Source organism: Chamaea fasciata, unplaced genomic scaffold, assembly GCF_029207755.1.
Source record: "Chamaea fasciata isolate MVZ Bird 193981 ecotype frontalis unplaced genomic scaffold, bChaFas1.0.hap1 SCAF_7, whole genome shotgun sequence".
NCBI classification, from domain to species: Eukaryota; Metazoa; Chordata; class Aves; order Passeriformes; family Sylviidae; genus Chamaea; species Chamaea fasciata.
In genome coordinates, this window is record NW_027094092.1 from 49,828,798 (window position 1) to 49,855,547 (window position 26,750).

The window sequence follows — 26,750 nt, forward strand, 5'->3', positions numbered from 1 at the left end:
AATTAGGAGTCTGCTCTCTCAGGTTTAGATACTGTAACATTCCAGTGAATTGTTAAGCTATTCACAGCACTCTGCTGCTACTAAACTAGGAAAATATAGTTCTAAAAATACCCTCATGTAAACACATCAGAAATGGAAGGATGGAAAATCCAGACAAAAAAGAAACCCATCTAGAGTTCTGTCTTCTGCACAGGAAAATGGTGAGACTTTACAATATTTAATTTGAGACTATCTGACAAAGAAATATTATCTTTGAAAATAAAGTGAACCAGAGCCTAAACTGACGATGAATTTTAAATTCATCAGGAATTTTATGATGATTCAGGATGAATTTTGAATATTTTAAGGGGATTTTTACAAATCAAATATTTTGTTTTTTGTACTTTAAAGCTGAAAGGAATCTGTTCTGATCAATCTATTTTTTTATCATTCTAAAGACAAATGAGAAAATTCCTTGTGACTTCTAATCTGGAGGGCAAATTAATACAGATTTCTGAATTTGGACTTTATCTCTCATTCTAGAAACTCTCTGCCAAGATGCAGTCACCTATCTTCATAAACCTGTTTTCATACCTCCAGCCAAACTTCCCTTTTTCTTGTCTAGAGGATATCTCATTTTTTGCCAGGATCCTTTAATGCATTGTTCAGCCTCAAAAGATTACCTTACCTCCAATCAAAGTTGACTAGAAGAATGTGAGTTTTAAACACCTCTCCCCTCTGCAGTGAGAAATTAGAACTGTTTCCATAATTACCTGCTATGAGGGCCAAAAAGCTGAAGTAGCATCAAAACCAGAGAAACTTACTAAAACCTCGTCTGAACTATTGTCTGTACTAAGGTTACATTGAGCAGACTTTGGAAATCTTCCAATCTGAAAAAGCTCAATACCAGAACAATATCCTGTGCAATTCTACTGTATTTTTTGTGTGTTCATGAAAAATAAGTTTTCAGAATTATGTGGGTTTAAACATTTTACTTATCTCTGGGTCAGAAAAGTATCCTATAGGTTACAGATTTTTCCTTTTCATGTGCATAGAAATGTAGCATGATTTAATTTATTAACTTTTATTTATCATCAGTTACATTAAGTAGGTACAGATCTAAGGCATCCAACTACAATTTCAACTGTCTCCAGTACCTCCCTCACTCATCTAGCTAAGGATGTGAACTGCATTCTGACTTTGTGTCCAAAATTGAGAGCCATCAATATTCAAAAATCCAGACTCGGCTCCCAAAATAATGTGAAGCTGGTGTAGAAATCACAATATTTTTAAAGCCCATCTTAAATCTTGGCTTTAAAATAAAATCTATTGAACTCTTAAAAGTTCCTTTTTTCCAAACTGTTCATGGCAAAGAGAAGAGCTATAAATGCTCATATTGCTAAAAAAAGGAAGGGTTTTATTTCTTTAAATCCTACAGGTGTTAATAACAACACCAAAGATGGTGTGATTGCTGATGCAACCTGGAAAATTGACTACACTGCCTGTTTAGCTGTCCACAGTGAAAGGTTCTCAGCATTGACTTCCACTCTGCGTCAATATTTACTACTCCTTAGAGCACAGTGGCTCAGAATTAGTGACCTGATTTTTAATTAACAGCCAAGTTCAGTATTTTGGGTGGTTTAAGTACCATGCTGTATCAGTTGTCTGGACAGAGCTGGCCAAGGTGTGCTGAACATGCAGATTTGTCGTGGTGTCCTCAGCCCACTGCTTGCTTTGAGACGGCACACCCAGGCTCTTCCACTGGTTTAGGGCGTGCTCACAGCTGGGCAGTGGTTACCTCTCCTCTGAAAACGGAGCCCTTTAATCACTTAGCAATGGGGAGCTTTTCAGGGCCTCTAAAATGTGCATTTACACAGCCATATTCATTCCCCGGTAGCCTGAAAAAGGTTTTTCCAAAACATAAACATTCAGCTTGCAGGTGGAACCCATGGGACATGCTCAGTTGCCTGGAAAATCACTTTAAAAATTAGCATGTCTGCTCTGTAATATATAATGTGTGGTTTCTTTCTTGCCTTAGAAGGAATGAAAGCATTGACTGTAGGGCCTGAATTTTATTGTGCTGTACAAAATTGCTTTCCAAAAGGGCTGGACTGGTAGAAATATTGGTTTCACCTTTGCAACACCTCTTTTTCTCAAGAGAATTCTCCAAAAGCACCAGATTTTCCTGTTGAGTCAGCCCAAGTACCTGTGTCAATGGCCTCTGGGGAGAAACACCTCAACACATCCACAGAATGAAGGCTCCAGCTGCAAAAATCAGAATTTCCATATACAATCTTCATGTTAGTTCCAGAGTCCCATGACACCTCATTCTGTTATATTTTATCTGTCACACTATAGCTGTAAACCAATGAGAAATAGCCAATGCCTTATACATTTTGGTTAAGGCAAAAAAAATTAAATACAGATGTCCTAAACAAAAATATATTGATAGTCTTTTCAAAATTAAGAGAAAACACCACAAATTAATAGACCTGAATCATGTCCTCTCCCAGACTGATGTTAAGGTCATGGAATAGTCAGTGAAATGCTCTCTGATTGAGGAAGTCCCCATCAGTGAAGAGGTTCCATAAAAATATTAGAGCATGATAATTTCAAGATGATACATAAATAATAGTGTTTATTATCAATGTTATTTGCATATCTTACTCGCTTTAGGTTTAACTAAACCTTCATGCACAATGCACTGAGAAATGCGTTGTCCTTCACTAACACATATAGTTTGCAGTCTAATAAGACTGGAAAGAGACAAGAAAGGCTTATTCATCTTATGGCTACTATTCCATGGAGTGAACTGAGAAAAGTCACAGAATAGCACCAGAACTGTGCAAAAAAAATTGTGGATTGAGCATCATCATATGAAGTCCCTGTTTGGTGTTTCAGCTTCTACTTCATGAAAATAAAACTTCCCCACAATTTGTGTTCTTAGCCCTCCCCACTATGCTGCCAACACATACAATTTCAGTGGTAAATGCCATGGGCTCAACAGATCAGTGACTGCAGTGGCATTGGCATATTTGCCATATGGACAAGGCCAGTCCCTTGGTGGACTGCCTTGAGGACTGCTCCTGAGCTCATCTCACACCATCTCTGTGCTCCCCCATCCAACTCTCTTCCCTCAGGGACTCTACAGGGATTTGTGCTTTTCCTCCTGAAGGGATTAAGCCCAATTCCCAACTGACCAGAGATATGGGTCTGGAGTCCGTGTGTTTTCATCCTACAAATGTGATTATTGGAGCCCACTCACACAGGTCTAGATGAGGGACTGAGAAAGCGATACACAGATATCTTTGGGCTGATCTGTACTTCACACAGAGCACTTTTGTGTTTGACATATGTTTTAGGTGTGTATGGAGTTATATCAGTGGAAACCTATGGTTCATTACCAATCTGCTTTGGTCCTGGAGGAGGGGAGGTGGAAACAGGAGGGGGAAAAATACCCAGATGGGAAATGAACCTGTGCATCTCTCCTGGGAAAATGCATTTCAGTCATTCAAGCAACAGCCTAGCCTATGGAAAAAAAAGATTGTTCTTTCCAGCTGTTATGCCAAAAGAAAAAAATAATTTTAAAATGGAAAAGTGAATCAATTGAGCATATTTTTATCATGCTCTTTCTTGCAAATTACTTACACCATTCTTGTTTCTTGTGAGGAACCATTTTTAATATTAAATTAGTCATACACGTTTCCAAAAAGTGCTTCCTGAAAAACCGAAACCATTATTATCTTAAACTCCCACACAGTTTGTTTAAAAATATCTTAAATACTATTAAAGAACAATCATTATGTAGGTTTATATCAAATGAGTAGGAAGCAGAAACCATCAATGAATCATATTATTTCTCCTTCTGTAACAACAACACCATCAACTACCACAATAACAAAAAAAGTTTATGCTCACTTTATACCTGTTTTACAGGCAGTTTCCTGCCTTGAAATTTGCATAATAAGTAAGCTGTGGTAAGTGTAATATGCTGTTTACTGCCAATCCACTGTGGATAGCCAGGCATGCTTGGTCTGGTGCATTGCTCCTCCTTTGGGTGCAGCTCGTTGCTGGAGACATGTGACAAGCCTGAAACAGCAAATAAAGCTTCTACAGATTCTAGAATCTCCTTCTGAAATATGCTGCCAGATATACAGAGCTAGATATTTAAATTATTTTATTCTCATACACTATATTTTTTTCTTTTGGTTAAATGCAATGATTTTAGTTGTAGAAAATATTTTCAGTTGTATGTTGCTTTACAGAGGGAAGTGACAATGGGACATTGGTGAGGGAAGAGAAAGATTGCAAGAGACATGAAAAAAACACCATGGAGATCAATATTTAATCTAGAATTATGAGTGTACAGTATGTACTGTGCATTTTTTAAATTTAACTTGGCTTTTACTATTACTCAGTAGGAGGGGAACAGATACTGAGAGCCTTGGATAGCAACCATAAGAAGTGTGTTTAAATACACATATTTTCAGGAGATCTGTAAATACAAGAAGGAATGGATGTTGTCTCTGATCTTTTTTCATGTTGGAAAGTCTGAGAGCTTTACCTGGGAGATTTAATTTCAGGTGAAAGAATTTGTAAAATAATTTCCCAAGTTTATGCTGCATAGTATTACAGCACGTAAGAAAAGATGTTTGTGTTACCCAATTCTTGAATAAAAAAACAACGTGCACATCACTTTTCCCAATGGAAATTCTGATGGTATACAGAATTATAAATAAATACTAAGTCAGGAGTTTTAGTGTGGGAAAGCCCCCATCCTCTTTGTGGTTTTAGTCAGGAAGCATGCAGGTAGCACAGACTAATCCTGCTCAAATAGTGCTATAAGGAATTATGTCAGCTTGTATCTATCATGATTTTAACAATGCTTTGAGTGTATGCATGTACATACATATGTAATGCGTCTCTTTTACAGGCATTTATGTAGCACTTTTAGGTTTTTCTGAAGGCCTTTAAAGTTAGCTGGCCAGAAAGGGTTAGGCACCAAGGGGAGGAAAATTATTTTAAGAATTTAAAAATTATGTTATCAGGTATCATCTGCTTGCTAATGAAGCTTCAAAGTTATTTCCAGGGCAGAATTCTGCAGATTGCTCCAGAGAAAGAGTTCAAAGGTCTATCTAAAGACCTCATTCCATCATTAATGAGTGCTTAACCCCAGAATATTTGAACTTGGACTACATGACCAGTAGTCAATTTTCACTAACAGGTTTTTTTTTTTTGATCCTGAAAATCTGTAGCTGTGTCATCAGCTCCTTCTTAATTATACCGTATTCTTTACATCTGTCCTGCTAAATAACTCTAATTGAAATAGCACCGGCGTGAATTTTCGTAATGTTCCCCCCAAGACATCCCGAAAGTGACTCACACGAGAAAACAGACTGAAGTCACAGCTGGAAGCACGTCAAGGATCATTTCCATTTTTACATGATTAATTTGAATTTAATATCTTAAATCAAAACCTGATTAATTTAAATAAAATTTTGATGGTGCCCTGCTTCTAATATACATTGCAGTAATTAGATTCAGCTTAATGTGATTTTTTTACATAATTAAAAAAAAGAGCAAGTCAAGTGTAGCAATGCAGAGTTGGTACAAATCTGTCCATATATACACATATAATACACATGGGATTTTGTTGAGATGTTGCTCAGGTACATGAAAGATCACAGCTGGATGTCTGTACTATACCTCAGCTTATGGCATCTGTAGGATATTCCACTTCTATTTCACTGCAATATGAATGGCTGTCCTTCAAAAAATATAGATAAAAAGTACAGTTGAAATCACATTAAAAATAAGCAAAAATATTAGCAATGCAATACTCTTGGTCACCTTCTCAGTTCTAGTTCTTCTTACATTTCAAACAACTTTGCTTTAGGAATTATCTCTGTGTATCCTCCAAGTGAACATCTGGAGTGAACTATTTACAACAGCCCATGGGCTTCTGTTTTCCACGAGGCTTACAAAAATTCTTTATGAAATAAATCGTTACTGCATTTTTTATACGGGTTCCCCCTGCCTGTCTCTGCTTTTGCACTGTGGCCCTGTGCACTATGCCAGCCACAGAGGTAGCAAACAGCAATTCTGATGTATTAGGATCAGATGAAGCCCACCTGCACCACACACCTGACCCTGAGGCTGGTTGTGATCAATGCCTGTGGCTGAAAATGTCCAGCGCTTAGCAAGCAAAGGTTTGCAAGGTGCACTTCAGATAGCACTCACAGCAATATTTTAGATGTTTCCAGCTTCTTTGTAGGAGAAGAAGCTATTGCCGTAATCTGAGCAATGGATTCACCTGCAGGTGTAGATGGAGCTTCAGTGAAGTCATACAACAAAATGATGCAGGTAGGCCAAAATTATAGGGAATCTACAGATGAAGTAGAAATTTGGGGCTTCTGAATTTGTGCTTCTGAATATCTGAATTTGTCTGAAGGTTTATGTAAAATTTACTTTTGTTTAAGGATAAAATATCCAATTGATTCTGGTAAATTTTGTATCTCTTAAGAAAAGAAAAAAAAAAGTAATAAAAAAACCCCTAACAATGTTTCCCTGTCTCAAGTGATCAATTTGCTGATAAAATTATTCTTCAATAATTAGATATTTCTTCAGAAAGGCAGTGAAACATCAACCTGACCCTTCAACAAGGAGTAATTCTAGTATATATCAAACTTGTTTATTTCAATGGGACACTCCACCAGCTTTAAAACCCTGAGCATGTGCTTAGCTAGTAGTAAATCACTATTAAAGAGAAGAAAATGATGGAGAGTGAAAAACTCCTTTCCTGCCTGGGGCTAGCAGCTTTCAGGGAGGTACAACTACTGTTCATCCTTTTATGAATGTAAGTAAAGTCATTCAGGTGTATTTGATAGCACCCAGGTCTCCAAAAGCCTTTCTATATAGTATGTTATAGATATTGTGTAATGGCACAGAGATAATTTTTAATTTTACTATTTCTTTGAATAAAAAAAATCCTCCTTATTGGTAAAACTCGTGTAGCTTTGCTGGTAACTCAGACAGTTCAGGTGATATGGACATTCCCCCTGTGTTAAAACTCTTCCCAGAACAAAAAAAGAAAACAAACAAACAAACAAAAAACCAACCAACCAAACCAAAAAAACCCAAAACAAAACAAAAAAAAACCCAAAACACAACAGGTGAAAGGTTCAATTCAGTTTTCAGCCATTAAAGTCAGGTTAAAATGCTTTTCAACAGAAAGACAATTTTAGTTATAAAATAGTCAGAGGGAAGGGAAACTAATTTACAGACAAATTCATGTACCAGATTTAGCTGCTGCAAAAATACTACATATAGTGATTTATAGCAACTCATTCTATTCTTCAGGCTCTTAACTATCACTTTATTGAAATTTTGTCAAAACTCTCATTTTCATGAAGCATCAGACCCTCACAATGTCACTGTCACAGCAAGGGCTTCTATGCCATCCTACTTGGCTCCTCAAATTTACAAACATACTACCAGTGGATCACTGAAAACGTGTAGATATAATTTAAACTTGTTGAGTTTGACCAATCAGCCCTCCAAGACTTTTAGTTCTGTGGATTTTGTAGACAGAAGATAGTGAAGCTGAATACTGATTCCAGAGAACTTGCTTATTCATTATTCATTGAAGATAACTAGGAATAAAAAAATGCCACCTTTTATCTTACAGCAAAAACTTTTGATGACAATCAAATTATTTTTTTCATTCTAAATTTAGCCTTCTCTAAATGTCTACTACAATATGATCCAAAAATAACAGCACAGTTACTATCTGGGGAGTAACTACTTTGGAGCTTATATTCTTATTCAGAAGTTAAAGTCAAAACAAAATTAATAGTGAAGGTTTATCTATAATGTATCACTATTCATTTCAGAAAAAAAAATAACTTTGCCAGCAGCAGAGGGGAACTACTTTCAAGCAGTTACATTAAACTATAGACTCCAAGGAGAAGATTACAGATCTTCCATATTCAGCAACATGAATCAAAACTCTTAGGAACTAGTCTAACTTTCTTTTCTTTTCTTTTTTCCCTCTTTTTATTACTGCAAGGCAGCAGGGATTGCTTTTTGTATAGGCTATGATTTAGATGGCTAATTGAAAGTAAGCAGTGGTGAGCTGCTTCCTTGGTAAAATATTACCAAGACAATCTTATCTGAGTTTACAGAGTTATTTTCAATTTGTAAATGCTGTATTCATTTCTGCTAGATAAAACACCTTTAAAAATCCTAGACCCAGGCATGACTGGATTTCTGTTGCAACTGCTCTGCACTGTTTCACCCCACACAAATGCCATCCAACCCACAGATATATATATATAAACTTCCTCTCCTTATGAATAGTTTTACTATTAAAAATAAGCTCAATCCATTTTATGGTAAATAAATTTAATGATATACTGAATCCTCATAACTTTGAGTTGATGTCATCCTGCCAGATACCTGCTCTGCAAGAGAATTTCCCTCATTAGAGCCTACGCCTCTTAGAATCTCACCTTTGCAGATGTATCTCTTGCCTACAACACAAAGAAAATCCTGGGCTTTGTTACACCGTTATAATAGATGTAAATTAGTGTTTTGCCATTGTTTGTTGCTGTAATCATAGAGACAAGTAGATATATTCCTAACAGCTATCTTATTTTCAATTTGCAAAGCATACTGTGCTTAATCCCATGAGGCAGCCTGTGGTCCTAGATATGAATTTAGAAAGGTAATTAGACCTGGGGCTGGGGGGGTAGCAGGGAGATTGTCCCTGAGATAGAAAAAGCAGATTCCTGCCAGGTCCAGAGGGGTCTTTAATAGGTCCCAGGCTGGTCACAGTTCTTGTCCCAGTTTATTACTTGTTTCCATTTTGTGAAACAGCTTATTTTTTCATGTAAATGTAAATCATGTTGATACTAGTAGAAGGATCTTTGTTGTTACCATTTTTATTTTAATCCAGAAGGGTCACAGAGTTGGGTTTTAGGGACTGGCAACAAGCTATGTTTTTCCCAATGATCTCTGTATTTTTACAATCAAGTAGATAGTAAAGGTGACATATTGATAAAAGTTTTAAGGCATCTCTGGTGGGTGGCAATAATTTTAAATATCATACAATCATCATTAAGTCATTTATGTAAATGAAAAGTACTTGGCAACTATGTATGGCAAGAAATAGCACCACTTTCTCTGCATCTCTGCTTCCTTTCTCTCTTCCCCTTTTGCTGACTGTAGCGCAGTGCACACTGTAGATATGAACTCTCCTTAAGAGCTGTGTGAAGAATTTCTGTGCAAAATATCAGACACCTATGTGAGACAGCATGTGAAGAGTAAATAATGATGAGAAAGTCAAATTAGTCTATCATGAAAAATGTCTAAAGGAATTTTTATAAGCTGAAATCGTTGTGGTGTATTGATGAGTTTAAAAAAAAAATAATCTTCTTACCCCATTCTCAGTCTCACCATTTGAAACCTAGATCCAGATCTGAATTTTGGGGCATTAGCCCCAAGTCTGGTTTGTGTCCTGCAAATTTCAGTTTGATTTGATGACTGGCTTCAAGTGAGACTACAAAGCTCCCTTCAGAGGAAAGGAAGGGTAAGGATCTGATCACTCACCCAGGCTTTACTTTCAAAAATTGACATTGTCAACTGAAGTCTTTCTGAGCAGGAGAAATGGAGGCAGTTTGAGCTAAACTGTTTTTGTTTGCCCAGATGTCTGACAATATTTAAGGGCCAGATTCTGCCCTCAAGCTGCTTTGGTAGGCAGTGTGAGCACTCACTCTTGGGAAGATTCTGTGCCTAAATGTTCTCACTTTTCAACACATTGTTACCCTCCCACATATCTATTCAAGCAGAAAAACAGAATGGCGAACCTCCCTCAGGGGTTTTAATGCAAGTCTGTTGAGTCACCCTGTTTTTTGGATTGAGCGAGGGGTGTAGTATTAGGTTGGAAGGTGATAAAGATGCCAGGAATATATGAGGAAAATCCTGTTCTCAGGCCAGTAGATAGAGCATAAATTCTATCCCCATATCTGTGCACAGAGGCTGTTGCTAAACCTCCAGAGGCAACTAGCCAGTAGGAAATATTAGGCTCGGAGACCTAAATAGACAGCTGCACAGCCAGTTGGCTCAGTGCTATGTCTACTGGGCTGTGTCTGTGGCTTCCCTGGTGGGAGTCTGGGAGTGTGCAGAGCTAGCCAAGGCTGCTACAAACAACTTCAGTGCATCAGTGTCTTTGCACATGGCTGAGGCCATCAGTAGACACAGTAGCAAACGATTTACATATTTCCCTAGCTCCTTATCTTGTTCTTTGCCAACTGTGTCTCTCTGAGCAGAGCATTTCCACGAAAGAGGGTCCTGTATGGACCCGTAGCCCAAGCTCACATTTCCATACTTAACATCAACTCTGCAAGTTGATTCTGAGCTGGAATTGTCTTGAAACTTTATACCACTCTCCCTGGCAGAAAAGTAAAATGACATCACAACTTCTGCTTTCTGACAGAACCTTCCTTTAAGATTTCATTGAGGATCACTTCTGATAAGCACCTCCCAAGAATGCTTATTAAAGAAATTAGAAAGTATGGTACATCAGGAAAGACATTTGTTTGAATTGAATTGAATTATTTATTTATTGAAAGCCTGTATTGTTCATAAAGCCTAGGGCACTAGTCTCCTCTTGCTAGATTTTTGCCAACGAATGCAACATTTGTTTTAAGGGAGATATTTCTTACATTTGCCCAGTAATCAAGAATAGATTAGAGTGCTTCATAACTAATAAATACTGGTGAGAAGAATCCTCCATGAAACTGCAGTACAATTTGAGTAGATTCAAGTTCTAATGTAGTGAAATCCAGGTTGGTGGCTTTGTGAGAGCTATAAATAGTCCTACTAAAAATTAAAAGAAATTTAGATCAGGATAAAAGTTTAGTTTTTTATGTTTGTTCCTAGAGGTAAAGTAAAATATATATATATATATATATATATATACAGAAAAGCAAAATTCCCAGCTGAATATGTGACCTGAGAACTGGTAAAACTGAGTTCTAGTAAGTCTGATGTCTGAAAATGCAAAAGGGAATGGGTGAAACATGATTAGTTCATTAAGCCACTATTGGAGATAAATGATATCTCTGGTAACTGATTAGGAAACTCTAAGGTATTTTACAAATTCACTAAGAGTTAACTGTTAGGGCTCAGCATGAATGTGCCCCACTCGGAGTTGCCACATGAGCATGTTAAACTGTTTGCCTCAAAAAATTAATCAGCTGCTCTTGATTTCCCAACATAAAGGAGATTTCAGCATAGACTCACCAAAATTGTCTTATACACTTCAGACACCAACAGCACCCCAATTCCACAATCAGTCTTCTGCTTCCTTTTCTTTTGACCGAAGTATAAGTGCCAACATGAAATAACTCCTAAATCCTGTCTCTTATTTCCTATAGCTGCAGAACATCATCATACTCATCACTAGCAATCCAGCTGTATCCAGGCATTGGAGATGGTCAGAAGTCATGTGGATGAGGTTGGGTGTTGTCTACCCCATTCCAAAGCAGAAAGTCTGATCCTAAAAATACAAGGGTAGAAAGCAGGCCACTGTAGCATTTTGTTCCTTCCTTACGCTGTATTAAGGCTGGCTAAAGAGGCAGCCTCAGAAGTTAGGAAATCCCCAAACAATGTAATCAATCCTTCTGTGCCTGTGGTGAGCAATAAAAGTTATATGAAACCTACAGCACTTCACACTGAATGGCTGAAAAATAGCACACATTTATCAGAATGCCTGAAAACACACCCCATTCTGGTAGAGCAAAGCAATCAGCGAAGCCATTCTTCACCTGAAAGATTTCCATTCTGTTTTGCTAACAGACTATATTCAGTATTGATGTGTCTCTGTGCACAGCAGAGCACAGAGCACAGCCTGCACGGTGCTGGGGCAGCTCATTCACACGGCAGCGCCATTGCCGCCGCTGCTCCGCTGCACCCTGCCACTGCAGCTCCTGCATTAAACCTGCACCCAACAGTGCTGACAGGCCAAAGGAGCTTGACAGGGTTTCCCCCAGAGGATTTCAGTTTTTTAAGGGGCTTTAAATCTGGCTGTTTTGTCATGGAACCACAGGTCCATAAAGGGATGCTAAATGGATTAAGTGAAGGTGTACCCTCTAATAGCCCTAATCCAATCATTGTGGATGGGACTGGATTGCAAAATGCTGCCACATTTTTTGGGATTTCCCTAAACAGCAGTGTCAGTTGTGGTGCTGGGGGACACAACACTGGGATGGACCAGCTGTTGGTTTGTTCAGGTGTGCTTTCTTACATTCTTCCATAGGGAGTTGAAAATCACATTAGAATCAGATCCACGCCCATATCAACATTCTAAATGGCTTTAAGTCTCTGAAACTCTCCATTGGAAACATCCATAAAATTCAGCTAAGGAGTTTCAGGTCCTTTCTATTAATTGCTTTAGGATATATCCTTGTTTACCAACTCAGTGATAGTCAATCTGCAAAAGGTAGCATCTGAGTTTGGGATGCTGGCTTTTTAATCTCATATTGTTAGTCTTACCAGATGTTTTCCACTTCTAGTCAGGAAAAAAAAAAAAAAGAAAAAAAGAAAAAAAAAAAAAAAAAAAGAAAAAAAAAAAAAAGAAAAAAAAAAAAAAAAAGAAAAAAACAAAACCAAAAAAGCTGCTACATTACATGGTATATTTGCTCTTGGGATTCTGTTTAGCACTAAAAGTAAAAAAGAGAAAATAAGTAAAACAATTTTTCAGATAGTTAACTGAGAACTTTAAAAGCTTCATTCAAGATAAGCTTAAAAAAAATTAAAACCACCACCAAACAGCTCGAGAGTTCTCTTTATAATAAATCCATGGCCACTTTCGAACTTTACAGTTCTCACTGTCCTGTACACAACTCCCACTCAGTACATCACAGCAACAGTACAGATGGAGTTGTGATCTTCTTTACTCCAAAAGCACAGTCTTGTAGCTAAAGAAGGATATCTGTTAGCAGCTCAGGGTCTATATCATAGAGCTGAGCAATTCTCAGTACAGTGGTACATCCCGATTCGACAGGCAATCCAATTCTCTGCTTCCTCTGCTGCACAGTTTCTCCATCAAAAAGGTTCTCCACATGCAAAACACTCAGCCTTCACTGTTGTTTTTACATAAAATTGATTTAAGTGAGCAGAGTTGTTTATCATTGAGCTAAAGATCAGCATAGAACTAGATAGCTTTGCAAGCTTTTTGCTTTGCACTCCTTCAATTAAAAATAAAACTGTTAAAATTTCCAAAAGGGCATTTTAAAACCTACTAATTGATAATGCAGATAGTTGAGACTTTCTAAAGTGATGGGAAAGAGAAGAGGGGGAAAGTCAGCAAATTAGAAAACACATCTCTTACGTCTTCTGTAACCATGTTCTACATGATTTGGCACTGGCCAGAGAAGCAGTAAAAGCTGGAGGTTGCTGATCACTAAGAAAACGTGGCCGTGCTATCCCCAAGGAATGGCAAAGCAAAGTAGGGATATGTTGATCTATATATCTCCTAGGTAACCACCATCTTGAAGATCATGAAACTCCTCTATTTATAGTAGCTGAGCACCTCACAATCTTAATGTGATTAATGAATATCCTTAGGCCATCTGGGTAAGGAAGAGCATCTATTATCTGTATTTTAGACATGGGAAATGAAGGTCTAGAAAGCTACATCTCAGAAGTGCATAGACCCCTAATTCATTTCAAATACTTTTTCATAGGATTAAGGATTCAAAATTCATTTTAGTATATATAGCCATGCCTCAAAGAAACTGAGACTTGGATATATAACTGGCATGGGTACTCCAAGCAGTAAGTCTGTGTTTCACATCTGCACTACTACATTTTGCATTTTGTTTGTTGAGTTCTTTCTTTGGGACCTGTGTTGAACCATTTAGGGGGGAAAAAAAAAAAAAAAAAAAAAAAAAAAAAAAAAAAAAAAAACAAAAAAACAAACACCACCACACCACAACCAACCAAACCTCAAAGAAATATCTGAGGTCATTCAGGATAGCTGCGACAAAGCAGGCACTGAAAACAAATTTTTTCAGGCCAGGCTACACAATGGACCATTTTCCTTTAAAATTGTCCTCTTTTTCTGATACCAGAAGAAATTTTTGGATTTTTTGCAAAGCCTTTTGGGATTGCAATTAGAATTCTCACAAAAGCAGAATATTACCAGTTGGTCCTTTTCAGTATTGCCACCAATCCCTAGTGGCTGGTAACTTGGGCTGTAATTATATATCACAAGTTAATATTTCTGCCAAGGAGAAAGCGGACAGTCCAGAAGGGCAAGGGGAAAGGAGCAGTCCATGGATTCACAGCTGTCACTCATTCAGGGCAGCTCTGTGGTGGTGTTTGGAGCCGTCTCTGGCCTCCCATTCCACAACCACTAGGAGGTGTCCTTAATGCATAGGCACACAGAGGTGGAAACCTCCACATCTGGTGAAGAAAGGATCATGATCAGCATTGGGGGGCGCGGGGGCACTCAGGTAAAGACAAAGCATGACATTGGTGAATCACTGGAGTAAGCTGCGTAGTTATCTTGTAGATTTGAGCAGATCTGTGGCTATCCTCATGTAAACTGGTTGACAGAAATAGTCACTGTCCACCCCAGTGTGGTGAGGAACATTGAGGTAACTCATCATCCTCCCTCCTTACTTCATAGACACTCACAGATGATCAGACAAACATGAGGATTAAACTCCATGTGTACAGATACTTTCTCTAAAAGGAATATGGGAAGAGCAGCATTCCCTAGAGAATATGATTGCAGCCTGAGTATTTATGCCTGATAGGCATGTTGCTCCTTAATTGTAACTACACAAGGAATAACAACATTAAAAAAAAAAAAAAAAAAGAAAAAAGAAAAAAAAAGGACAGGCAGATGTTGAAGAATTTTCTGAGAACTGCTGTAAAAATTGCAGCTAGCACAACAACCCAGTCTATATAGCCATACTGCAATGCCTACACATCAATATATAACTGGAAGCCTTTCTTCTTCACCTTTTTAACATATATGCTTAAATACATAAGCACAAGCACATAATCCTGCTTATTTGGGAGGTGGGAGGAGAGATGGCACTTTCTGTTACCCCTAACATTTCAGAAATCTCAAAGGAAGAGCATGTATCTTTTTCTAAGGAGTGATAACTCCTTGATTAATTGACTATTCTCCTTTGCTGTTGTTTTCTATCTGCTTGACTAATACACCTTATAAGAAAAAGCAGCTGCCAAGGAATATAGGCAATGAATGTCCCCGTTTTCTAATTGTGATAACTGTGCAAGGAAATCTATTTCAGGTTGGATTTTTTTGATGTTTCTATGCCTGTCTTTTTTTTTTTTTTTTTTTTTTTTTTTTTTTTTTTTTTTTTTTTTTTTTCTTCCTCTGTTTGCTGTATGCACTGGGAAAGAGCGGCTAAGGAATATGTTGGTTTACATTTCTTTTTGAGTGTGTGCTGACTGTACAAAGAGTTAAACATGAAAAAAAGAATGAAAATAAGCATGAAAGACAACATCCGTTCTCATTTCAATTTCCTGGAAGGAAAGTGCGGTTGGGCAGATGGTGCTTTTTTGTTTTACTAAACTGAAAGATCAGATGTAAATAATATACACAATATAGACTATAAAGATCATTGAAGGTGAGGTTTCTGTGCACGGAGAATTGCTGTATTGTGGAGAGTTTTCACCCTTTAGTAATACGTCAAAGATTTTTTGGTTTTAGCTTTTTAATTTTTTTTGATGTTTCAGTTTGCTAACTACACCCTCTATCTGCCTAGTCATATTTTTTTTCAAGGACTATATTCCAGAAGGTTGAGTTGTATATATCTTAATTCAGGGCCCTTCCATGAAGAGCCACGATATTTGGTCTCTGGCTGAACGGAGAGAGGAGAGTAGCTGGTAATTTGGCCTCACGTGAGTCTCAATATTTCTGTTTTGCTGTCTTTCTTCATGCCCTGGCTTTATTGTGTGCTATAAGAATTTATTTTCTTTGCTGTGACCCAGTAGGATTTTTACACCTTTGGAGATCTTCTTTAATTTGTTTTCCAACCTGGAACATTAAACATTCTTAGAGAAGAGCAGAGTTTATGTTCTCTCATAATCAGAAAAACATTTATCAAAGGAAAAAAAACAACCTTTTCTAAAATGTGTATGACTAAACATGGCTCAACAAAGTCATAATGCTGTCTTCCTGACTAAAAGAGCAGAAAAATATACTCTGCTATGTCTGGAAAGAAATAATATTGTGGTTTCATTCTCATATGGATCAAAATGAGTCCTCTTCATTGCCCCTCATGTCCTTCATTAAATTGGTGGGACTCAGACAGAGGACAATTTCATGTTTACACTGCAAGAATGCCTCTAACCAGTGCTGACAAGCTGAAAACACTTCTGCGACCATCTTGGTAGGTTATTACCTCTCTGAACCTCCCTGGTCCATGGTGACCAGTATGGCTAAACAGAGAGCTTTGGCTGGAGCTCAGGAAAACAGGAGAGTTTATGACCTTTGGAGGAAGGGGCAGGCCACTCAGAAGGACTAAAGGGGTGTCATGAGGTTGTGTGGGGGGAAAATTGAAAGAGCCAAAGCTCAACAAGAATTTAATCTGTCTATGCCATAAAAGACAATAAAAAATATTTCTATAAATGCATTAGCACCATAAGGAAAATCTCCACCCTTTCTTGGATGCAGGGGGAAATATAGTGACAAAGGATGAGGAAAAGGCTCAGGTAATTCATGCCTTCTTTCACTCAGCTTTTAATAGTAAGACAAGTTATCCACAGCTCCTTAAGATTGTAAGACAAGGACGGAGAGAAGAATGGAGCTCCCATAATCCAAGGAGAACAGGTCAGCAACCTGCTACACCCCCTAGCCATACACAAGCCTATGGAGTTGGATGGGATCCACCCAAGGGTACTAAGGGAGCTGACAGAAGCGCACACAGAGCCATTTTCCATCATTTATCATCAGTCCTGGCTTACCAGGAAGGTCCCAGTTGTCTGCAAGCTGGCATATGTAACACCCATCTACAGAAGCCAGAAAGAAGATCTGGTGAACTACAGGCCTGTCAGCCTGACCTTGGTGCCAGGGAAGGTGATGGAACAGATCATCTTCAGTGCCATCACAAAGCCAGTACAGCACATCCAGGTGACCAGGCCCAGTCAGCATGGGTTTGGGAAAGACAGCTCCTCTTTTTCCATGACAAGGTGACCTGCTTAGTGGATGACAGAAAGGCTGTGGATGCTGTTTACCTGGACAGTGTGCTTAGGTGGCCAATAAGGTCAACAGCACCTTGTTTTATACCAGAAATTGTGTGTCCAGCACAGCCAGGACTAAGATCATATTCAGCAATGGTGGGGTTGCACCTTGAATCCTGTGTTCAGTTTTGGGCCCCTCACAACAAGCAAAACACTGAGGTGTTAGAGCACATCTAGAGAAGGGAAAAAAAAGTTTGGAGAAGCCTTTATGAGGGGTGGTTGAGGGACCTGGGGTTGTTCACCCTGGAGAAAAGCAGGTTCAGGGGGACCTTATTGCTCTCTACAACTCCCTGAAAGGAGGTTGTAGCCAGGTGACTGTCAGTCTCTTCTCCCAGGTAAAGAGCTATAGGACAAGATGAAATTACCTCAAATTGCACCAGGGGAATTCTAGATTGAACATTAGGAAAATTTTGTTTAATGAAAGGGTGGTCTAGCCTTGGAACTGGCTGCCCTATGAAGTGATGGAGTCACCAATCCTGAAGCTGTTTAAAAGACATGTAGTTGCTGTGCTCGGGGAACATGGTTTAGTGGGGGACTTGGCAGTGAAATATTAATGGTTGTACTTGATGTTCCTAAAGGTCTTTTCCAATCTTAATGATTCCATGACGTTGCAAACATAACTGCTGTGAGGTTTTTTATTTAACACTAATTTTTCATACTAACCTTAAAATGGGTTCAGTAGAAGGAGGAGAAAAAGATGTTTTCTCAATGAAAGGATATCACTCTAATGCTCAGGAGAAATGACTCATATAATATTATAGAACTTGCATATCAAATCAGAATGACAAGATCTGGGGAAATCAGAAGAGATAGCCCTGCTAAAACTTCTGTATAAACCAAGAGACTGAGGAAAACCAGAGAACTGGATTAAATTAAAACTTACTTTTTAATATTAATTAAAAATTAAATGTAGTAGGTTACACTAATTATCTTTTTGTTAAACTGGTAATGCTGAATATAAACTGTAAAACTGCTTTTCAGTTTTTTATTTTTTACATTCATAACTACTAGACTAAGTGCTTTCCAAAGCATTTTAGATCTCAGTATAGAAAAAAAATGGTTTTAGCATGAATTCAACAAACAGAGCTTGAAATTTTAATGAATATGAACTCTAAAATCACTATAAACAAAGAAACTTATCTTACTTTTTAACCCACTACTACATTTCAGAGGCTTTACACATTTTTAGGGTGTTTTATTTCATCAGTGCAAGGAGTATGAAAAGAAGGACAAAAGTATGCCTGTGATGTTACTTCTGTATTATTAAGAAAGTGAAAGAAATAAAAAAGAAAACTGAAAATACTTCACTTAGTCTTAAGCTATACTGAAAACATGAATGAATTGGTGTTTGGAGAAAATATGTCACTGGAATGAAGATTTTATAGGTAAGAATTTTTAACATTAAGTTGTGAATAATAAAATAGAACAAAAATTAAAAGGAAAGACTTCATCTTGCAGAACCTTCTGCCTTATAGTTTTCTTGAAGTTTGAAAATCCCAGAGAGTGAGTTCTGTCTCCTCACAGATAGCTCAATAATTAATAAATAAAGGAAAAAAAAAATCAAATAACTGAAAGCTCCAAAGAGAGCTTTTACTAGTTGAAAAAGAAATGCCAAAGCCCAGGCATTTCAGCCCAAATGCTAACCTGCACCTACCAAGAGGTTTTGGTGCACTAAAGATGGGGCAAGCTTGCTGAGGGCCAAGTGCTGCTTACAGGTACTGCCAGAGGAAGTGGGGCTGAGGTGTGAGTGGTGCACACACACTCATAAACAGGCAGGGCTTCACTCAGTTGTTCACAGTTTCCCACAGTTAAAAGCTGATAGGCTTGAAACAGTTTGGGGGTGATAAGATGAGCCGTAGTTAAAAAGGAAGGAAAGGCTCGAAACACCTGGGGCCAAACCTCTATCTGCCCGTTGATCTCAACTGGAATAAAGCAATATGTGAGAGCCCAAGGTTTGACTCTCAGCCTCTCATATGCATTCTGAAACCCACGGAAACTGACCAGGGGATATTTTCGGCTTTCCTAAGAGACATGCCCACAAAACCTCCACAAATATTGCTCTCCTTATGGACAAAGATTTCTGTGCTTGCGAGATGTAGCTCTGTGGATAACTAAAGCATTAGCACTCACTCACACAGGCACTTATGGATGGCACTCTAAACTTATGGAAGGCAGAGACCATTTACAGATAAAAGAGAACAATCCCAGGTTAAATAACGAACAGTTACCAAACAAAATGGAGGCAATGTACAGGCCCTAACAAGCAGTTGAGACTAAAACCTGTTGAACTAGTAAGACACTGAATGTCCTGTGGCATCAGAAAGTAAAGTCTTGTATCTGATTTCACCTTCACTTGAAAGAAATACTTTATCATGCAAACCCAAATCTTTGTTCAGAGAGAGCCTGGATTGCTCTTCATTACTACAGGAGTTGATGTAGAAGTGAACACAGTAATGCCTTTCATCTCTTGTATTATAAGAATTCAAATTCAATTTTATTTGAAATGAAATTTTCAAGGCACAGCTGCACGATGCCTTACAGTGTGGTTCTTGTGTTGCCTTCATCCCTTAACAACATCCTTGAAAAGAGATACAGAACATAAAATTAAACCCCTATTTCCCCCCCTCCCCCAGTAGTTTGTTTCATCTCACAAACAATAAAAAACCATCATGTAAAAGTCACAACCAGGAGTAGAGTCTACTGAACATTTTGCTCTTCCTAAAGGTTTTTTTTTCTTTCCTTTTGAGCACTGATGTACTTAGCTCTTACACAAAATCTGGGATCTACAAGTTTCGACTCGTAGAAAGTTGAACTGACACCTTTGCCAATAATATACTAATATGCTGAAAACCCTTCTTGACTCACCTGTAGTGGACTATGTCATTTTTTCCTCTGCTCTCCTCAGGAGTGCAGTGTTGGACCATGGGGAACCTCAGCCCTACTGTCCTTAACCATGAGCTGTGGCCTGATAGTCACAATGCTCTGTGACTAGACTTGCTGCCTTCTAACTCATCAAACTTTGGCTTGTGTGTCTTCAGAGTGCTCTTCAATATTTTCAGTTTGAGGGTTTGAATATATACCATATGCAGGTTTTTAAGAGCAACACCAGTCCAGAAACACTAACTTTCTAAACATGGACTTTAAAATGGTGTGGTCATCATTCCTCTGCTTCTGCATGTGAGCCTGACTCAGCAACTAGTGCTCAGTTTTGTGGTCAACAGACCATTTCATAAAGTCCCTTAAGGGGACAGGTTGGCCCAGTGGATGGGCTGTTCAGTTTGGTATAAAAGCAACAAAAATCCCACCAGTCTCAGCAGTTATCAGAGCAGCAGAGAAAACAGAGCAACACATGAAATGTAGGAATAGAGACATCCCAAGTAATCTGACTGGTTTATATTAAGATAGGATTTGACAGACCTGCTGGGTTTCTACTTAATGCCAATCAAGTCTGAAAGGGGCCACTTGAGCTCAGGTATTTATCTCAAACTGATTTGAATTATCCTCACTTCTTGATTTTGAGAGTCCAGAAGAGAATACCATGAGGAGAGTGTGTTGACATTTCCTACATAAAACAAAATTAAATTCATTCAAGTCAAGGAAATACAGTGTAGGTGATACAAGAATCAGGCCCTTTGAAGTGACAAGAGAAGTAGAGTTTCATTGGGGCTATGCGTTCTCAGAAAATCTTTTGGGAAGTGAAAACCTAATGAATTCTTCCACATTGCCCCCTTCATAGCAATTAGGATAAACAAAAATGCATACAGGGTATATCATACATATTATTACATCTTTTTCTGCCTAGTCAGTATAAGCTTTATGTTTCTTTTGCAGACAGGTTAGCTAAAGAGCAGCATTTGAGGTCAAGTCTGGATTGTCCTTTTCGTTAGGCTAATGCTGCACATATGAAAACTTAGTCAAAAGAAATTGTCTCAAATTATTACCAGCACTTAAATGATCATTGCAGAAATCACAGGAAAGAAGGATAGTGCTTACCAAAACCCCAAGAAAGTACTTCAGATTGTTTTTCTTTCATTGCCAAGCAGCGAGGGTCAAGTGAACTGTATTATTTGCAAATATCCACCTCTGAATGTCACAAGCAGCTGTAACAAATCCACTAGCAGCAATTTCCACTTGGCTCTATCCAGAGGGGAGAAAATTACCAGGAGCTGCGTTGTTTATAATTCCCTCAACCCTCAGGGTAATTCTGTTCACCAATTACTTGAAATTAAAGTTAGGTAATTTGACACTTCTGTTTGATACCCAACCACAAACTCTTAAGCAAACCAAAGAGTTGGATAGTTTACTTCCCCAATATTCCACAGAATTTCATTATTGCAAGCAGGAAAGGAAAAATGAGAAATTGTACAGACTTGTGGATAGGTAGGGCTTGGGGGTTTCTCGTCACTGTTGCCACATTAAGAGATTCCAACAGATCTGAGAAAGAGGAAGCTGGAATGCAGTTTTCCTCCTGGGATCAGGATTCCAAATCAAACAAAGCAAAGATAGTAAGAACTGAACAACAAGAAGCCTTCAAATGCAGTGTTTGACAGGAAAAGAAACCTGCTTTCTGCAGTGAGATGATTTCACACCTTTTGTCTTTGCATACGGTTAAAATGCTGCCCAGAAAAGACTGTGCACATGCAGTGAGAACCTACATAATCTGCAATATGTGGTTTTTGATCTCTAGGCCATTCATTTAAATTACATAGTTGAATCCTGAGCTGGGTTATATCAAGACTTGGAAATTTTTATAGTCAGGCATACCTGTTAAACATTTTATTTGTGATGAGTGTGTGTACACTCCATTTCTGTATCTCTTTGTGAGTAATGAATTGGCTGCCAGGTACTGTGACTGAACTGTGTGACTCACTCCATGGATTCGTTTTACAATCTGGTGAAACTGGAGGCTCGTAACACCTATCCTTTGTAAGAACTTTTTACATGTTGTAATTCTACAAATGAACACCTTTTTTTTTTTTTTTTCCTTAACACAAAAGATTACACTGATGAATTTTAAAAAAGTAGAAGCTGACTCAAAATTAATTTATGTTATACTGAGCTGTATACTAAGCTGTTCAGCCTAACATCTATGAAGTGAGCTAGTTCTCATTTCCGTCAAATATCAGGACTCGTTTCTAAGCATTTATTATCCTTAAACATTATAAAACAAGTGAACAAGAAATGCAGAGGTACTATCTTTTTATAACAAGAAGACTTGATTTTTAATTGTGTATTCTCTTGTTGGCATAGCTTCCTTTTTGGAAAATCTAGCGCCAAATAAGTAGCAAGTGCTTTATTTTTTAAATCTGAATATGATTACCCTTTCAGCCATATTCTGCAATTCATTTTTACTATAAAAGTTGTTCGTTGTCCAATTTCAAGCTGAAAAACTATAAAAGTCCATTTTGACTTCGCTACAGCAGAACTAAAAGATTTTTTTGAACTAAGATTAAATTGATATGCCTTGAGCTTCTGTCATTGTAATATGACATTAGGAGCATAGTCAAATACTGGTTTTGACTATAAGTGTCCTACTAAAGTAGTTGTCTACTGCAGAGTGCTTTTTGATGTATCAAAGAAATGGTACTATCTTTCAAACAGCATTCATATTCTCCTATCATCAAGGCAAAGTAATAGCAGGACTAAAGCATGATCTTTTTTTACAGTTTCTAGAAGTCAGTGCTATAAGGGATTGCCTAGCCTTGCATTAGGTATTCATGTTTAAATGAATCACAGATAGGCTTTCCAATCTACAAACTCCATTAATCAGATTTTATCCTTTTCTCTGTCCTTTATTTTTTTGGATTCTTTACCCCCTTCCCTGCTGCTACTTCTATAGCTTCCCTAATGACAGGCCAAGTAATTTATTTTTTTCTTTCTGTCTTTCTTTTCCTAAAGTTGCGATACTCTTACTGGTATATTTCACAAATGTTTCTGTGTAATATTAATGGTCATAGCTCAGTGGGTAAATAACATTTTACTTTATTATCTCTCAAACATGTCGCCTCTCATATAGAATGTCTTAACTTAAAAGACTGGTGTTTGTTTTTCAAAATGTTTTGGTAAGTGGAAAAAATGTCTTTGAACCTTTCCTAATATTTAAAGTTCTGATATGGTTAGGTATAGGGCTCATGAAAAAGACAAAAATTGAGGAGCAGCATTAGTACTGAAGGAACAGAGCTGGACAGTGAGGTGTCTAAGACAACATAAGAGAGGTTTTACTTTTTTCTTTTTTTTTTTTTTCCTTTTTTTTTTTTTTTTCTCCCCTGTGATAATTTTTCCCATATTTTTTTCTGAAAACAGCCAGTTTTCATCCTAGGAATAATAGAATGAATCCCGAATTTTCAAGTTTTCCCTTTATGCCTATCTAGGACAAAATGTAGAATTCCACACTCACAGAGCAACAGGGGAGAACTTCCAAAGGTATTTATTTCCAATAAGTGAAACAATAGATTTGTTTTGACATTGTTAGATTGCTTCAGTAGGATAAAAAAATTCTCACAGATCACTTTGAAATATTGAATATATATCAAATATAAAGTGTTAATACAGAATAATATAAAAATGTTAAAAGAATAAATTTGGAAGACAAAAGCAGAAATTATTTTTTTTTATTTTGATTTTAGTCATTGAAATGTTTCCTCTAAGAAATCATTAAAATCAACATGTTCTTATGAAATATTAAAAAAACACCCTTCTGAAAACAAATTTTTTATCAAGACTATGCAGAAAACAATGTTATTTCTATTTTTTTTCTATTTCTATTTCTATTTTTTATCATAAATTCATGAAAGGCATTGTGAATGAGATTTGTTGCTAATGGGAAAAGCCAGCTTGACTCTTTTGAGAACAGTAGGACCTCCTCACAGAGCAAACAGGTAATAGGATGGTGTAGCCATCTTCAAAAGTGCTCTTCTATGTATGAGGATATTTTAAAACTGGACCAACAAATAGTTCAAAGTTCAGTTGCTATAATCAGGGAAAGATCTCTGTAATCTTAGTGTTTCCTCCTTCTAAATGCAGTCTGCAAGGCTTATAAGGGGGCTACAGTAAAAGTCTGTATATTCTGTAGATGTTACAGGGGTAACATGAGATGAAATAAAAACAAACAGACAGACAAACCACTTGGGTAACATGAGATGAAATAAAAACAAACAGACAAACAAACAAACCACTTTAAAAAGTGGTAAAAAATAACTTCCTAGTAGAGGTGGAAGGCAATTTTTTTTTATGTTAAAATGTTGTCCCATTGAGAGTCACCAAATGGAGTCACCAAATAGACCATCTGCAGAAACTGCTTAAATTGACAGAAATTTTACAGAGTTGGTCAGTAAGGTGAACTCAGGGATTGAAAAAGCTGTTTCATCTCTAAAGCCACAATGCCCTGTCGTCTGAGGAGGTGAGCCAGTGCAACGCAGACCAAGATCTTAGAACACTTCATGCAGATTTGCTTTCACTTCTTCCTTTCAGTGTTAGAGAATAGTTGGTATCCATTCGTGCTGAGTCAGTTTATTGTGCCTATGCATTATGAAACACTTCCTCAGCTACCCAGCTTCTTCTACCCACATTTAGATGCACAGACTGCGTTTTCCAAAATTCTTCCTTTTTGTCACACTGAATCGTGAGCATCAGAAGCACAGGCCTGAGCAACTCATAATGTGCACATAATAACAGTGGTTCTAGATCTGTAGTCAGTGTAATAATAGTGGATGCTGATACTGGCTCAGTTGACACTGTGTGTTGCCAAAATTTGTTGTCACATCAGAAACAGGAAGAGAAAAATTGGGAAGAGGTGTGAAGAAGGAACCTTCTGTCCAAATTCAAATCACATAGTGCTATTATCAGTAGGGAATAACAGTGAGAGACTAAATGGATCTGCTTTGGGTGGCTGTTAAGGCAGAAATGACCAGAGAGGGATGTTGGGCTGCACTTCTCTGAATGGTGCTTCTCCTGCAGCTCACATTCCCTAAGTTATTGCCCATGATAGTGAACACATGGCAGCCTGGTCCCAGTCTCCTGATTCACATTGTTCTTACATGTAGCCCTATTTTGCCTGCATAAATAGGGAGGAATTTCCGATTCCATGGAGATACTACAAGTTTAGTCATGAAGATAATTAAGTCCTTTGGGCTTGAAATACCCAAACATTTCATACTTGAAAGAAATTCAGATATGGCTCTGAATGTCTGGACTACTGCCATCTAAACAATTTGGATTCATTTGAGGTTTAAGATTTGCTCCAAATTCCTCTTCACATCAATTAATCATTCAGATATTTACTATTCTTATCACTAGTATTATAGAATGGCTAGAAATTCTAAGTAAGATACTGTATAGCCTAGTTCTGTTGACACACAAAGGCCAGCATCTGTCTCTTAAAAACATCACATCTAATAAGGAAAGATTGGGGAAGAAAAAAAAAAAAAAAAAAAAGTGGAAAGAAGTTTTATTACTGATATCCTTTTCCAAAGGATAATAGAAATAGTAACTTGTCCAAAACACCTCACAGAATATCAATGGTAGAGCTGAGCTGAGGGAGGGCCTTATGACTGTTGTCTTTCTCCCAAGGCAGCAGGAGATTTAGTCAGCAGATTGCCTTACTCCAAATATTTTGCAGCAAAAATTATTTCTGACTGTTATTGCTTGCTGCATTTAAATGAAAAAATATCTGGCCTCTCCAGAACTTTTAGAACTCAAATATTAAAATAAATACAGTCCCTGTAAATAATGGGCATTAATGGAATCCTAGTTCAGGTCCTATGGAACTTCCAGAAATGTAGGTACCTTTCTGGTACCGTGTGGTGGTCAGACAAAAAAGACCTCAGTACAGAAACAGGGACACTTGCTTGAAACCAGGCTTAAATGTCTAGAGATCTTTGAAAGATCTCTAAAGAGAAAAGAGAAAAGAGAAAGGCAGATAAAGAGCTACATTTATCTCAAGGATCAGAGAGCCTCTGTGAGGTATCTGTCCAACCCATAGTTTTATCCAAGTTTGTAATTTCACTTATATTTTTAAGTAAAATAAGGTAGACTCATTTTTAAGGCTTTTAATTGAATTTATGGGTTTATTTTTGACTACTGAATTTCAACCATTTACATTTACCAAACATTTACCTGATAGTAACACTGTCTTGATTAAATCTTACTTTCTGTTTTGTTGTTTTGTCACTAAGAATTCTGAAAATCAGATGAAGACTCTGAAAGTAGAACTGCTACAATTGCAAATAGATTTAAAAGCTTCACTTTCTTTCCTGAGGTCTGACTTTTTTGTGTCTGTATGTGTGTGTATGTCAGTAAAAGGGGAGGGCAGAGGGTTCAACATGACCTGCGGTAAATATTATCAAATGAAATTTAATTAACAACCGTGATGAGATACCAAGAGAGATTGAACCTCACCTCCCAAAACTGTACTAGTTTTCTGTTGTTGCTGCTGTTGTAAAAATCCCTTATTTTGCTGACACTTCGGAAATGATTGTGATGAGTAAAAA

The 26,750-nt window shown here is 37.5% G+C and overlaps 1 long non-coding RNA gene across 3 annotated transcripts; it reads right to left on the reverse strand.

The window, feature by feature from the left end:
• Positions 1 to 3,659: 3,659 nt before the first annotated feature.
• On the reverse strand, positions 3,660 to 11,556 carry LOC136292702 (uncharacterized). 3 transcript variants are annotated; one of them, XR_010721945.1, is made up of 3 exons: positions 11,284 to 11,556; positions 5,686 to 5,741; positions 3,660 to 4,068 (listed from the first exon to the last, which is right to left on the reverse strand). It is a non-coding gene; the product is annotated as an uncharacterized lncRNA (long non-coding RNA). The 3 variants fall into 3 exon arrangements; XR_010721946.1 differs by having other exon boundaries at positions 5,686 to 5,746; XR_010721944.1 differs by lacking the exon at positions 11,284 to 11,556 and adding an exon at positions 5,830 to 6,036 and having other exon boundaries at positions 5,686 to 5,746.
• Positions 11,557 to 26,750: the final 15,194 nt, after the last annotated feature.